The sequence below is a fragment of the Amblyraja radiata genome, chromosome 1 (assembly GCF_010909765.2).
Source record: "Amblyraja radiata isolate CabotCenter1 chromosome 1, sAmbRad1.1.pri, whole genome shotgun sequence".
In the NCBI taxonomy this organism is placed as follows: domain Eukaryota; kingdom Metazoa; phylum Chordata; class Chondrichthyes; order Rajiformes; family Rajidae; genus Amblyraja; species Amblyraja radiata.
In genome coordinates, this window is record NC_045956.1 from 109375093 (window position 1) to 109389870 (window position 14778).

General features: G+C 43.7%; 1 long non-coding RNA gene across 2 annotated transcripts in view; it reads right to left on the minus strand.

Moving 5' to 3' along the window:
• Positions 1-1090: 1090 nt before the first annotated feature.
• LOC116977931 overlaps positions 1091-14778 on the minus strand; it is a 39810-nt gene continuing 26122 nt past the window's right edge. Inside the window, exons 3-4 of one of the 2 annotated variants that reach the window (XR_004413330.1) lie at positions 11974-12761; positions 1091-1101 (exon numbers count right to left, since the gene is read on the minus strand). This is a non-coding gene — a long non-coding RNA (uncharacterized LOC116977931). Of the gene's footprint in view, positions 1102-11973; positions 12762-14778 lie in introns of those variants that run through there. The other variant, XR_004413331.1, reaches the window with a different exon arrangement.

The following is a 14778-nucleotide window of genomic DNA, read 5'->3' on the forward strand; positions in this document are numbered from 1 at the left end:
CCGGGATGGCGGGATTGTCATATGCAGTGGGCAGTGGGCTTGTATACTCTGGAATTTAGAAGGATGAGATGGATTCTTATTGAAACATATAAGATTATTAAGGGTTTGGACATGCTAGTTGTGGGATGTTGGGAGAGTCCAGAACCAGGGGCCACAGTTTAAGAAAAAGAGGTAAGGCATTTAGAACGGAGATGAGGAAACACTTTTTCACACAGAGAGTTGCGAGACTGTGGAATTCTCTGCCTCAGAGGGCGGTAGAGGCCGGTTCTCTGGATACTTTCAAGAGAGAGCTAGATAGGGCTCTTAAAGATAGCGGAGTCAGTGGATATGGGGAGAAGGCAGGAACGGGGTACTGATTGTGGACTATCAGCCATGATCACATTGAATGGCGGTGCTGGCTCGAAGGGCCGAATGACCTACTCCTGCACATATTGTCTATTGTTTATAAGATTCCAGATATTTACTACTTTCTGAGAAATTTCTTTTTTTTATGCACCTTAAATGACCAGCTCCTTATTTTATAGCAATGTTCTTTTGTTCATAACTTTCTTACTAGTAGAAGCATCCCTATATTTATCCTGTCAAGCCACCGTATGGTCTTGTATGTTCTGAAATGTTTTCAACCAATGAGTCCACATTGCCACTGAATCCCTCAACAGATGCCGCCTAACCTACTGATTTCCTTCAGCACTCTGTGTTTTGCTCAAGTTTCCAGCATTTGCAGTTCCTTGTGTCTCAACTTTAGTCACGGTGGAGCAGCAGGTAGAGTTGCTGCCTTACAGCAAAATGCAGCGCCGGAGACCCTGGGTTCGATCCCGACTATGGGTGCTGTCTGTACAGAGTTTGGACGTTCTCCCCGTGATCTGCGTGTGTTTTCTCCAAGATCTTCGGTTTCCTCCCACATTCCAAAGACGTGCAGGTTTGTAGGTTAATTGGCTTGATAAAAATGTAAAAATTGTCCCGTATAAAATTGCTCAACTTCCAGTAGAGTCCCTGGTGGACTCTTCAGTAGGTACAAGGTACAAGGTATTCAGTTCTCTTAGCAAAAAATAACAACCTTTTGCCAGTCATCCTAGATACTTTATGTACCTGTATACTAGCCTTTCTTGAATCTTGCAGTAGACACCTTGATGTCTCTGCAACCTCTAGCCCTACAATCTCCCACTATTTTTGGTAACGTGGTTCTCTTTTTTTCTGGCAAACTGGATGTAAAAAACTTCCCAATGAAGCATACAATATTTATACATAATTTTATCTTTACACAGAGTTAACTCTTAATCATGTTCAAATTCAGTGTTCATAACTGTAGCTCTGTGCACATTACATATTAAAGACTGCAGCTTAAATTATTTATATAAAGTTTATCACATTGAGTAATGACTGAATCTGGCATTAGGGGTCAAAAGGTCAAAAGGAATAGGAGTAGAAATAGGCCATTTGACTCATCAAGTCTACTCCGCCATTCATTCATGGCTGATCTGTCTCTTCCTCCTAACCCCTTTCTCCTGCCTTTTCCCCATAATCTCTGACACATGTAATAATCAAGAATGTATCGTTATCTGCCTTAAAAACATCCACTGACTTGACCTCCACAGCCACAGCAAAGAATTCCAGCTATTCATCACCCTCTGACTAAATACATTTCTCCTTGTCTCCTTCCTAAATGAAGCCTCAACATTACATGTATCGGAAGAACTGCAGATGCTGGTCTGAAGAAAGGTCTCGACCCGAAATGTCACCCATTTCTTCTCTCCAGAGATGCTGCCTGTCCTGATGAGTCACTACAGCATTTTGTGTCCACCCTCAACATTACATCCCTGTTTTTGTATACAAACCCTCTTGAAATAAATGCTAGCATTGATATTGCTTTTATTACTACTGATTCAACTTGCAATTAACTTTTTGGGAATCCTGCACCATCACTCCCAAGCCCTTTTGCATGTCCGATTTCTGAATTCTCACCCCATTTAGAAAAGAGTCCAGGCCTTTATTCCTACTATCAAAATGCATGGCTCCGCACTTTGCCACACTATATTCCATCCGCTACTTCTCTCCCCACTCTCCCAACCTGTCCAAGTCCTTCGGCAGAGTCCCTGCTTTCTCTACACTACCTAGCAATGTTACAAAATTTTGAGGTTTTAAAAATCAGGTCTGCAATTTATCTCATCAGATAAAGCATAAAAAGAAGTTTAATTGGACACCTAATTCACTTTTATATCTTCAGTATTAAAAATGTTATGGCCATTTTTCATACTCGGAAATTAGCATCTTGTTCCCTAGTGCTTTTCCATTGACTGAACACAAAAGCTGTGATAAAGGTCAGTCAAAAGCCCATAACTTTCTTAAAAATTAAGAGAACTGAATGACATTTTCAGTTATTATAGATTGACGCATTCTGAAACAAATATAAAACATCTTACTTGGATGACCTGAAATCAAAGCATATAATTAGTTAATTACCTAATTGTAGCTAATTACAAAATTGACCGTTGTGACGGAAATAGTAATAAACACCCAGACTGCCTTGAAAATTCAAAAATGTGATATTCACAAGATCAGAACTTTAATATTATTGTATAATATGCTGTAAGTCCGTAACAGATAGGTACATTTTCTAGCAATAGAACGTCTTTATGGAGAAGATCAGTTGCTAGCTGGTACATTTGCATATCATAATCAGTAGCATCATCATACTCCTCAGATTGTAACCAATAAACAACTCTGTACACCTTGTTTTTCCTCAACTTTTTAATTTTGGCATTGTAAACTACAAGTTTTTGCTCTTCAAACCACACATGACATGCCTTTCTGCCCACTACTTTCCCATTAACAATGTCCTGTAGATTCAATTTCTTAAGAAAAGGATATATTTTTTTAAATAGCCTCAGTATCCAAATAACAAACTAATCCCATTCACACAAGAATTCACAATATAACATGATTTTTAAATCTCACTGCCATGAATGTATATGCCAGATGGAAGGAATTTAATGTTTAATTCCCATAAATTAATCTAGAAACATCCATCCAAAATATAATCAGATTATTGTTTTTTGCACAATACATGTGACTCAAACTGTTGTGAATATTTAGTTTAAAAATAATGATCATGGAGAGAGAGAATAACACAAAATATAGACAATTTAGACAGCTTATCTCCAAAAAAAATGGGCATTTGAATCATCTTGCTTCTGGAACGTGATCGATTGGAACGTTGCATTTGCGATGAATTTGAACCCCATATCGGCAGGAAAAACACTGCTGGTTCGTATGGGGCCCAAATCACATTTTCGCTTATAGAGGATTGATTAAAGCCATCCCAAGAAGCAGGTTTATATGTAAAATAGACGGCTTTTGTCCCGTAAGTGAGATTCGTCATGTTGTAGGCGTTGACGGCGTTAGAAGTAGCTGTTTATTTATTTTACAGGAGAAAATGGCATTTTAATCCTCCCCCCCCCCCCAAAGGCGCCAAAGTCGCACACACGGCCAGTGGCAGAACTGCAGCGCCGCTGAAGGTAAGTTTGTAACATCGCTACACTACCTGCCCCTCCATCTATTTTCATATAATCATCCGCAAACTTTGCCACGAAGCCTTCAATCCCCTCGTCCCAATCATTAATTGACTTGTTGAATAAATCCAAATACAAATATCTTACCCAAATCACAGCAGGATGACATCTTGCATTTCAAGATTATATTATTGTACCAGGGAATATTGGACAGATGAAGTCAACTAAATAATATCTTCAGATCATCTCAAGGATCAACACCATTGAGGCTTTATTTTCCATCGTAGGCCAGAATTTGAATATCCATGGCAACAAAACATTAACTGCTGGCTTACCCCTAAATATACGTGCACTTTACAACATTGTTACAAATTCTGAAATGCATCTTCCAATGTTTGCATTTATTGATTATTTGACTATTCATTAAAATATGAAACTACCTATATGTCTCTTAATTCATTCTTGGTCTATCTTTTCTTTTCTACATGACTAAGAAATAAGATTATTACAGACAGTTGTAACTATCCCACATAATCTTTATAGGCCAGTCAGAACCTTTTTCCCAGAATGAATATGTCAAAGACTAGAGGACATAGCTTTAAGGTGAGAGCAGCAATGTTTAAAAAGAGTTGTGCAGGGCAATTTTATTTTACACAGAGGGTGGTGGGTGCTTGGAATACGTCAGAGGTGATGGCGGAGGCAGATACAATAGTGGCGTTGAAAAGCCTTTTAGATAAGCACATAGAAATGCAAGGAATGGGCCATGTGCATTTACCTTGGCCTCAAGTTTGGCACAGACACTGTAGACCAAAAGGCCTGGTACTGAGCTCGACTGTTCTATTATTAAGTTAAATCTAGTGAAACTTACTCTAAGAAATAATGTATAATTCTGCATTGTCATGACTTTAGTTTTTTTTTTTACAAAGTGCAATTAGTGTTCTGCAAATGAGAGCTGTGGTGAAAACATGGTACATATTCAATCATTTTGTTTTATTTTTTCATTCTGTCACAGGGGGAAAGTACAAACTCCATACAGACAAGCACCCATAGTCAGGATCGAACCCAGGTCTCTGGAACTGTAAGGCAGCAACTTTACCACTGCACCACAGTTCTGCCCTAAACCTACAAAAGTTGATCTTTTCAACCAGCAGAAGCATAACAACGTCATTTTAATTCCATGTGTACTGAAGATGGTATAAAATTGTTTGCGCGAACTTCCTGCACCATCGGAATGTCCTGAAATTATCTAAAGCAAGCCAATGAGGCCATCGGCCATATTTTAATCAAATGATCAAGTATTTTTGTATATATAAGGGATCATGAAAGTGGAAGCATGAAGCTGACCCGGACAGCCTGAGGAGCATTCAATGTACTGTCTGGCACAACTGTGGCCAACTGTGTACAACCCAATATGTGCGAGTTTTCACCTTGTTCTCTGTGAAGAGCAATGGAGAAAGTTGTGTATTTCAGAGTTGCAAAATCATCAGATCTGGATTTATTATGCTTGTCATTTGGAACAAAATTTCTCTTACATTTCTCTGCCATAAAAAAATACAATCATAGTTCATTTCATGCCTGTGCCAAATTACCTCATAATTTAACATGTCTGTTTCGTGGTAACAAATCAGCTCTGCATCTGCTTAAATTGATCTTCGCTGAGTGCTTCGGAGTGTTGCATCTTTATATTAATCACATTTCATTTTCTCAGGTTAATTAACTTCAGAAGTCATTGCTTTTCCAAGTGTTATCATGGATATAGAGATAGATTGAACTTGGATATTAATATTGGCAAGGATGTAGCTGGAAAATATGAAGCTTTGCATGATATGGTTCCAAATGCAATGAATGTACAAACCACAGGAGGTGATTGCACATAGCTGTCATTTTTAAAAAACTTTCTCAACATCCACCGTTTTTAATGATCTTGAATGCAAGGCACAAAATACCACAGAAACAGACCTCTCAGCTCAGCGCTTCTTTGTCAACCACGTTGCCTAACCAAGCTAGTTCCAACTGCCCGAGCATGCCTCATATACCTCCAAACTTTTCATCTTCATGTATCTGTCCGAGTACCTTTTAAATATTATAATTCATCTTTATCTAAGTGGTGAATAACAGTATTATCAAATCTCAAGCCCATCTAAATCCTAGGAAGCTCAGTTAGCTGCCTGTATAACTGAAAGTTAAAAAAAGCTTAGCCAGTCATAGGACTATTTATATAAAGGGATTTTAATGATTTCAGAATGATATAGTGCAGAAATACTTCTGTTTGACTTAAAATGATAACTACTGAAACCCAATTTTAAATGCCTGGTTGTGAAAAATGACTATCAATTATCTCTAGCCAAAATTAATTGAGGTAAAAGTACTTTTCACAACTATACTGTAGATTTCAACTGCAGATGAAGTATTGTAATATAAAAAAGTAGATAAATTGTCAGAGCATTGGCAATCAAATTTCAGTACAATCATAAGAAAAATAATTACCTTTATCATTTTGAAAGAGAACAGAACATGACGGAATTTACAGCAAAATTCGCTTCATTTTAAGTATCTGCTGTAACTTAAAAGATAGCTGCCACAATCAGTAGTAATTATAATTAAATATTTGCAAAACTTTGTCATTAATATTAACATCCATCTGTTTAGTTTAGTTTAGTTTTGGGATACAGCGCAGAAACAGGCTCTTTGGCCCACTGAGTCCGCACTGATCAGCGATCCCCACACATTAACACTATCCTACACCCACTAGGAACAATTGACACTTATTCTTACTTAGGCCCCCTTCGGTCATGGCTGACCATGGGTGTCTCCAGGGTTGGAGGATGCCTGTGCGTGACTTTGTTTACCGTAGGGAGACTGGTGCACAGACAGCCACCCCACGGTCCTTGACAGATCTGGGTCAGGATCCAGTGGCATGGAGTCCAAGACGACCGGAGACCCTTTTCTGCTGCAGCCTTCATCCGCCTTCCCAGCCGTTGTGACGCTCCACTGAGGTCAGCCATCATCCTCTGCCTGTTCCACCGTCGAGGTCTTCGTTTGCCAGAGACCTCGCCCTCAACCTTACTGCCATGGGTGGCCCTACCAGGAGCATAGCTCCAGGCAGCATCGCTCTCAGGATCTCAGGTCCACACAAGCTTCTCCACCACGACAAGGTGACAATCCACGGAGATGCTTATACTTATACCGAGCCAATTAACCTACAATCCTGTATGTCTTTGGAGTGTGGGAGGAAACTGAAGATCTCGGAGAAAATCCACGCGGTCACAGGGAGACCGTACAAACTCCGTACAGACAGCGCCCGTAGTCGGGATCGAACCCGGGTATCTGGCGCTGCAAGCGCTGTAAGGCAGCAAATCACCACCTGTGTTCCTGTGTTCATTTTTATTACACATTTATTCTTAAACTGCAAGTACCGGTGTTATAACCAGAACATTTGTTCCTGAATTAGATCTACAGCAATTGGAAGTGTGAAGGAGTTGAACTGGGAACAGCTACTAATTTGAACTATGCATTTTCCCCTTCTCCTGAAGGAACAGATTCAAATTATGCTCTGGTTTCATGGTCACTGGACATCATTGTTTACCTCATCTTGTTTGCCCAAGTTACCTTTGGTGTGTATGGTTGAATGGTTCAACATGGATACTTCCAAACTCTAGTTAATAGATGAGGGTGGCACAGTGACGCAGTGGTAGAGTTGCTGCCTTACAGTGCCAGAGACCCAGGTGTGATCCTGACCACAGGTGCTGTCTGAGTGGAGTTTGTATGTTCTCCCTGTGATGGCATGGGCTTTTTCCGGGAGCTCGGGCTTCCTCCCACACTCCCGTGTGTAGGATGATCACTGGTCGGAGTGGACGCAGTGGGCTGAAGGGCCTGTTTCCACGCTGTATCTCTAAAGTCAAGTCTAAAGTAAAGAGAGTATGCAGACTAGCTTTCTTCCCTAGTTTAGAAGGTTTCACCTTTCTTGCTGGGATCAGCTAACACATTATATAGAAATCACTGCCTGTGTAAAGATAGGAAAAAATCAGGAATTTCAGCTGTGCATTGGAGAGTTTTTTGCCAAATAATTAACTTAAGAGATCTATGGAGAAAGAATGGGGGAATGAGCATTACCAGATCCTGCACGGACTCGATGGTTTAATTTTGACTGCCTCTCATGTCAAGTGGATCATATGATTCGATAATTCCAGGAGAACAGTGTAGACTGATAGAAACAAAGAACTGCAAATATGGATTAAAAAAAAGACAAAGTGCTGGAGTAACTCAGCAGGTCAGGCACCATCTCTGCAGAACATGGATAGGTGACAATTCATAGAAACATAGAAAATAGGTGCAGGAGGAGGCCATTCGGCCCTTCGAGCCAGCACCGCCATTCATTGTGATCATGGCTGATCGGCCCCTATCAATAACCCGTGCCTGCCTTCTCCCCATATCCCTTGACTCCACTAGCCTCTAGAGCTCTATCTAAATCTTAAATCCATCCAGTGGTTTGGCCTCCACTGCCCTCTGTGGCAGGGAATTCCACAAATTCACAACTCTCAGGGTGAAAATGTTTTTTTCTCACCTCAGTCTTAAATGACCTCCCCTTTATTCTAAGACTGTGGCCCCTGGTTCTGGACTCGCCCAACATTGGGAACATTTTTCCTGCATCTAGCTTGTCCAGTCCTTTTATAATTTTATATGTTTCTATAAGATTCCCCCTCACCCTTCTAAACTCCAGTGAATTCAGATCAGGATCCTTTCATCAGCGGTAGAGACGAGGGACGTAAAGCGGTGGTCCGACCAGTCAGAGGCCATGCTGCAAGATGCACTGAGTGATGTCGACTGGAATATGTTCGAAGCAAGTTCCAGTGACGTCAGTGAGTTCGTGGAAGCAGTCACGGACTTCATCGTAACAGTAACTGACAACATCGTCCCCACGGTAAGGGTAAGCACTTTTCCGAACCAAAAACCCTGGGTAGACAGGTCTGTTCGTGTGGCCCTGCCTACAACTCGGGCCTGGCATCAGGAAACATGGACGTCTACAAGGCAGAGTCCTACCGACTGCGAAGGGCGGTGAAGGACGCAAAGAGAAGGTACAGAGACAAGATGGAGTTACAGATGGAGCAGCAGGACACCAGAAGCCTGTGGCAGGGGCTACGGATTGTAACCAACTACCGGAGCACCCCTCCCTCATCCGCAAGTGCCGGCACCTTCCTAGCTGATGACCTGAACTCCTTTTACGCTCGTTTCGAGAGGGGCAACACCACCGATTATCGACAATACCGCCAGCGGGCTGGCTACCGAAGCTGAAGGGAGGAATGTGCACACATTCTCGCTGTCCGAGCACGACGTGAGGAGGCCTCTGACACGGGTGAACACGAGAAAAGCTGCAGGCCCCGATGGCATCTCGGGGCGAGTACTCAAGTCCTGTGCTACGCAGCTAGCTCCAGTGCTCACTACATTATTCAACCTCTCCCTGGACAAGTCCGTGGTCCCTGCCTGCTTCAAAAAATCCATCATTGTACCGGTACCAAAATATGCCTCCCCAGTCTGTCTGAATGACTACCGTCCGGTGGCCCTTACCTCGGTAGTCATGAAATGCTTTGAGAGGCTGGTGAAGAAACACATCTGCGCCTTCCTCCCTCGGAACATGGACCCTTTGCAGTTCGCATGCCGTCCGAACAGATCCACGGACGATGCGGTCTCCCAGGTCTTGCACACCGCTCTCTTCCATCTGGACAGCCAGAAGGGGGGCTACGTGAGGATGCTGTTCATAGACTACAGTTCAGCCTTCAACACGATAGTCCCCACCAGACTGGCCGGGAAGCTAATGGAATTGGGGCTCAACACCTCCCTGTGTGCCTGGGTCCTGGACTTTCTCACCGCCAGGCCTCAGGTAGTCAAGATGGGAGGGAATACATCGAAGTCCCTCACCCTGAGCACAGGATCGCCCCAGGGTTGCGTCCTCAACCCCCTATTGTACTCCCTGTACACACATGACTGTGTGGCTAGGTTCAGCTCCAACTCATTAATTAAGTTTGCTGATGACACTGTGGTGGTGGGCCTGATCTCAGACAACGACGAGAAGGCCTACCAGGAGGAGGTGGCTGGTCTAGCACTCTGGTGCCAGGATAACAGCCTCTTCTTGAACATCAAAAAAATGAAGGAGCTGATCATGGACTTTAGGAGGGCACATCATCCGAGGACGTACACTCCATTGAGGATAAATGGGGATCCTGTGGATAGGGCGAACTGTTTTAAATATCTGGGAGTCCACATTTCCGAGGATGTGACATGGGCATCACACGCCTCAGCACTCGTGAGTAAGGCATTGCCTTTACCACCTCAGGCAATTGAGGAAATTCAGAGTGTCTCCGAGGATCCTCCAGTGCTTCTACGCAGCGGCGGTGGAAAGCATCTTGTCCGGGAACATTACCATCTGGTTTGGGAATTGCTCTGCCAAGGACAAGAAGGCTCTGCAGAGAGTAGTGCGTTCGGCCGAACGCACTATGGGAACTTCACTTGCCCCCCTGCAGGAACTATACATCAGGAGGTGTAACTCCAGAGCCAACAGTATCATGAGAGACCCCTTCCACCCCTGCAACGGACTGTTCCAGCTGCTACGGTTAGACAAACGCCTCCGTTGCCATGCGGTGAGAACGGAGAGGTTGAGAAGGAGTTGCTTCCCAGAGGCCATTCGGACTGTAAACGCCTATCTCACCAGGGACTAACTCTACTGAACGTTTTTCCTTCCATTATTTATTATGTAAAAGAATATGTGTGTTATGATTGTGTTTATAGTTTGTTTGGTTGTTTGGTTGTTTGGCTTTTGCACAAAAGTCCACGAGCATTGCCACTTTCATTTCACTGCACATCTCGTATGTGTATGTGACAAATAAACTTGACTTGACTTGATTGGTTGACAACTAGACAACGGGTGCAGCGGTAGAGTTGACAATTTCAGCGTCAGAGACCCGGGTTCAATCCCGACTATGGGTGTTGTCTGTTCGGCATTTGTACATTCTCCCGCGTGAGTTTCTCTGAGATTTTCGGTTTCCTCCCACACTCTAAAGTTAATTGGCTTGGTATCAATATAAAATTGTTCATAGTGTGTATAGGATAGTGTCAATGTGCAGAGATCGCTGGTGGTTGTGGGCTCGGTGGGCATGTTTCCGTGCTGCATCTCTAAACTAAACTAAGCTAAATTAAATTAAACAAGAACTCCGATGTTAGACTCCTATTTGCCAACTATAGATCTATCTTCAACATCCCATCCAAACTCATCTCCAAGCTCTGGGACCTAATAGTTAATGCCCCCCTTTTGCCACTGGAACCTTGACTTTCTGACTCACAGACCTCAATTAATGAGGATAGGGGACAACACCTCCTCCACGATAATTCCTAGCACTCTCAGTCCCCTACTATACTCCATTTACACTCAGGACAGTGCGGCCATATTCGGCTCTAATTCCATCTACAAGTTTGCAGACAACAGCAAGTGATGGACCAAATCACGAACAATATTAAGACAGAGTACAGGAAAGAGATAGAGAACTTTGTGACATGGTGTCAGAATAATAACCTCTCGTTCAATCTCAGCAAGATGAAGGAATTGACTTCAGAAAGCATGATGGAGTATATGCCCCAATCAGCGTCAATGGTGTAGATGTGGAAATGGTTGAGAGCTTCACGTTTCGTAGCATTAATATTACTTATAAACTGTCGTGGACCCAACCAGATTGATGTGACAGCCAAGAAGGCACACCAAGCTTCTACTTCCTGAGGAGACTGAGGAAATTTGGCACATCGCCAGTGATTCTTACAAACTTCTACCGATACACTAGAGAAAGCATTCTGTTGGGTTGCATTACAGCTTGGTTTGGGAACAACTCTGCCCAAGACCACAAGAAATTGCAGAAAGTTGTAGATGTAGCCCAGTCCACCACACAGACCAGTCTCCCCACCATTTACTTTATCTGCACTTTAAGCAGGCTCAGAAAAGCATGTAACAAAATCAAAGACGTCCAACCCTGGTCATTCCTCCTTCTCCCTCTGCCTGTCTTAAAGCTTAAAAGAGCACACCGCTAGACTCCGGAACAACTTCTTCCCCTCTGTTATCAGGCTTCTCAACAGCTCTTCCTTAAAGTAGGGTACTGTTCGATTCTTCTCTACTGCATGAGGACTTTGTCTATGGAACTGATGCACTACAATGCGCTTTTCTGCTGAGAACTATATTCTGCACTCTGTATCTTCCCCTTTGCTCTACCTATTGTACTGGAGTGTGAACTGATTGTATCTATGTGTACCAAGGAATAGTATAGTAAGTCATTATACATTCTACACCCTACTTGTTATCACCTCTCCAGATATTTGAACATATTTCAAATAGATATTGTGATGACATTTCCTATCATCTTAGCAGATGATAGTGACAATACATTTGTACCCTTTATAAAAAGTATAACCATCAGTTGATTGTTACATTAACTACAAATGGTTAACAAATACTTGATAGAAAGACCAATACACAACTTTAATGGCAATCTCTCTGCAAAGCTGTAAAACATTACAATGCAGTCCATAAAACTTTGAAGCATCTGTTATGAATTTAAATTGCATGAAGGTTCTAGTACTCTATTTTGACAGCCTGAAATCAAAACCATTGCCACTTCAGTTCAAATCACACGGTACAATATAATGTAAGTTCAGACCAAATTATCAGATTGGCGGCTTTTACTATCCAAGGTTGGCTTTTCAAGATACCAAAACAGACTAAACAAAAGCTTGCTAAAAACAGATTAAAGTTGCTTCAAGTAGTTGTTAATATTTCACATGGATATTTAGGTTGGAATGTGGTTTATTTTAAACAAAAATATTTTATTGTTTAAACATTATTGATAAACCACTTCACCAGCTCCTTCAGCCATCTCATTCATTTGATGGGAGCTTGGCTCCAAACATATTAGCATGGTAGAGAGTCATAGGTGGACAGTGGCGGACTGGCCAGGGTGTCAGCTTGCCCGATGGCAAGTGGGCCCCTGATGAAGTGGGCCCCCTATATCAAGTGGGCCCCTGATGAAGTGGGCCCCCTTTGTCTCCTGGCAACCAATATTTTTAGACCCAGTCCGCCACTGTAGATGGATCATCTCAGAACTAGCAGACTGCTGCATCACACAATGGCTTTGGCAGGGGACGAACTCCTCCCTCTAGCAGGTAATTGCCAAAGTTTCTGTTGCTGAATGGTTATGAGTGTCTTTGATCATCCTGGACCTGCTAAAACATAAAAGTAACATTAAAATGTTTAAATTATTAACGTTTTTTTTTTAAACTAAAAAAAATGCACGTTTCAAAATAAATTAAAAAGCTCTACTCGTGATTCTCCCTGCACGATGTTTTTCCATACACTGTTAGAGAACACCATTCACTTAGATTTCCCAATCTGAAAACCACAGAAGTTAACCTAAATGCTTCAATGGAGCTGTTATTGTCACATGTGCGAAGTGCAAACACAGAGTTAAAGTATTTTCCAACGAACGGTCCAGTAGTGGTGGCGCCATCGAGTGTGGCAGCAATACCTGAAGCTGTTCGTACTTTCATCCTTTTTTCAATTTTTTGTCCGTCAAAAAGTTTTGTTTTGGAGGTCTTTTAGTCTTTTTATGTGGGGGGGGGGGGGAGGGGGAAACTGTTTTTCACTGTCGCTACCTGGGTCGAGGATGCGTCTTTCCTCTGAGCCGCATCTTCACCCCCTCCTCGCGGCCTACCATCTGGATTGGGCCTATCCTGCCGGAGACCGGCCAGAGCTTCAGCTTCAGCGGCGCAGCACTGAAGTACCATCTTGGAGTGGGTAATGCCTTACCAGGGTCGCCGTGTTGGAAGCTCCGGAGTGCTGGGACTGCCGGCTTTAACACCGTGGAGCTGTGGTCTGCGGAGCTTCCAACAGCGGGCAGCACTGACTTTAACATCGTGGAGGCCTGGGATCTTTCGCCAAGGTCGCCATTGTTGGAGCTCCGCCCAGCTCGGCCTGTGGACTTCGGGAGCCGGGGTCTCCGGTAGTAAGCGACCGATTCGGAAACTCCAAGCCGCTGAGAGTGTTCTTCCGACGACAGAGTACCATCATCTGGCGAGAGGGCCTGAAACATCGGGTCGCCCGTAACGGCAACTGCGGAGGCCTCAATAGGCCCCGACCACGGGTTTACAAGAGGAAGAGGAATGAACTTTTATTGCCTACCTTCACAGTGGGAAACGTTGATTCCGCTGTGGGGGATGTTTTATGTTTTATGATAAATTCTATAGTGTTGTGTTTATCTTATTTGTGTGCTGCATGGTAACTCAAATTTCACTGCATCGATTGGTGCATGTGACAAAAAATGCCCTTTGTCCTTTGTCTTTGTAGAGTATAGCCATACCTAAGCACATCCCCAATTAGCAAAGTGTACAGAAAAAGTCTACTGAGCATGCGTGCAAGAGGCGCCATATTTTGGCACCATTTTTAGCGTCTAGTCCACATTAGATATTATGAGCAGTGCCCATTCCGGGCAAGCCCAGGCTACTGCGGGCCTCCAGCCATCGCCTGAGACATACGGGTCAACCTGCGAACTGACGTCCTCGCCTCGCCTGTCCACCTTTCTTTCCCGGAGACGCCTCCCGCAGACGATCTCTAGGGTGCTGTAGGCCAGACCTCTGTTCCTTATCTTCTCCCGACAGCATTGCTCCTCACTGGGTCGCGTCCATCGGGGTCACGGGCTCCATCCTTGTAAGGACGGGTCAGCTTGGCGGGCTCCCCCTTCCAGTCTGCTGGGTTCTCCAAGCAGGGGAAGACTCAGCGGCCACTCCCTGTTGCCAGCCATTCCCTGTAGACTGCGGTCTGCTGGGTCTTGTCACCCCCGTTAGATTTCGGCGCTCTGGGAGTTTCTGCCACCATGTGCAGCGCTCCAGTTTCACACTTCTGTTCTTATGTTTAGCCTTCGTTCCAACCACCTGTTGTAACAACCCCCCTCCCCATCCCCCCCCCCTCGCCTTTGCCAATCTTTTACCTGCCACAATTTGTTTGCCTTTCCCCTCTCCTCTCCTCCCTTACAATCAGTCAGACGAATGGTCTCAACCCGAGACATCACCTCCATGTTCTCCAGAGATGCTGCCTGACCCACTAAGTTACTCCAGCACCTTGTGTCCGTGTGTGCATCAGCAGTTCAACAGGGCAATGACATTTTTGCCCGGTTAGAGTCCTCACCTATGCTGATTTTTTTCAGGCTCAAAAAGATAAATCTAGAAAGCAGCAAAAGCACAG